The sequence below is a fragment of the Pundamilia nyererei genome, unplaced genomic scaffold (assembly GCF_000239375.1).
Source record: "Pundamilia nyererei isolate P.nyererei 1_Seehausen unplaced genomic scaffold, PunNye1.0 scaffold00509, whole genome shotgun sequence".
NCBI lineage: Eukaryota > Metazoa > Chordata > Actinopteri > Cichliformes > Cichlidae > Pundamilia > Pundamilia nyererei.
The window spans coordinates 129993-131746 of NW_005187910.1; positions in this window are offsets into that span (position 1 = coordinate 129993).

The window sequence follows — 1754 nt, forward strand, 5'->3', positions numbered from 1 at the left end:
TCATATGATTGTTGGGTTTTTTTCTCTGTATCTATGAAGCGCCTTGAGGCGACTTATGTTGTGATTTGGCGCTATATAAATAAAATTGAATTGAATTGAGCTGTAGGAGCTGTGAGCCATGAAGACAGCAGTAGGAAGTTTTTATGTAAAAATCCTACAGTAGCCTGTCACAGCTTCAGCCTGAGACTGCGTGTCACTAGTATAGTCTTACAGGTTTTTACAGCCACTAGGACACATGTCTCAATACTTAGGTCACTTTTGCAAAACTCTTCACACAATCCTCCTAACTGACCGTCAGCTTGGCAAAGCAGTTCATTTCACATTCAAAATGCACTACAACTACCAAAACACTTCATTCAGGTCTCAAATAACCTCATTCTTCCAGAACACTAGCAAAGGTTGACAGCCGACAAACACACTTTGTCACCCACAAAACAATGACCTAAAAACACTAACAACATGTTACACAGTGTTTCCTTGTGTAAAACAAGGACACATCTCTGTTTATAATTTCAATATATGTTACTGGAATGAATCAGACATCATGCAGAATTCGTTAATATTTGTTTCTGTATTTTTATTTTTTTGCACTAAGTAATCCCAAAATACAAGAATCTGTATACACACCATCCACTGATACACATACAATAGCAATGCTATTCTACTCGGTCTTCTCCATTTGGCCACAGGTTCTCATCCACATCACATCTCATGTCATCTAGGGCAACACACCTAGGAAAGAATCTCCTGGCATGCCTGATCCATCCCTGGCAATCTTCTGCTGATATCTCCAGGCATCCAGCATTCATTGCATCCAGGAGGGACATTTGATCATGTGGATGATGGTCGTAAACCTTCCACCGCCATGAGGAAAAGAATTCCTCTATGGAGTTGAGGAATGGAGAGTAAGGTGGGAGGAAAAGAGACTCCATTCTGGGATGGGCTGCAAACCACTCTGAGACTGCACGGGAGTGATGAAATGCCACATTGTCCCATACAGTTATAAATGTTGGCTTATTCCTTCTCTCCGCATCCCTTTCCTCACCTAGCACAACCCTTCCATAGAGATCATGCAGGAACGCAAGGAGCCGTTCAGTGTTGTATGGCCCAATCAGTGGTCTGTGTAGCAGCAGTCCATCAGTGGATGTTGCTGCGCACATTGTGATGTTGGCACCCCTCTGACATTCACTGTGGCTCTCTTCCCAATCACATTCCTCCCTCGTCGCTGTGCTTTGGCCAAGTTGAAACCTGCCTCATCCACAAAGATGAAAATGTGGTGCGTTTGCCTGCCTTCAATCTCCATGACTCTCTAACATAAATCCACAAGGCAACATAAGCTGTTACAGTAGTAAATTTGTAAAGGTTGTCTTTGTGTGTGTTTGGTTTTGTTCAAAAACAGATCTGTATTCTGATCTTACCTGGACATACTGGTTCCTGAGTTGCTTGACATGTTCAGAGTTCCTCTCAAAAGGCACAGTGTACAACTGCTTCATCCTGACCTGATGTTTTTCAGGACTCTAGAAATTGTTGTTACGCTCACACTGTGAATATTTGCGAAAGTAAGGTTGTCTGCCAAGACTGTGTCTAATTTCAGTGAGTTTTATCCCATTGTTTCTGATGACCATATCAACAATGGCAGTTTCCTGCACATCAGTGAACATCCGTCCTCTCCCTCCTGTGTGAGGTAACCATTGAGTCCTAAGCAGAAATGCAACAACAATTACACAAAAGCTTATTTACTTCTGAAATGTGCA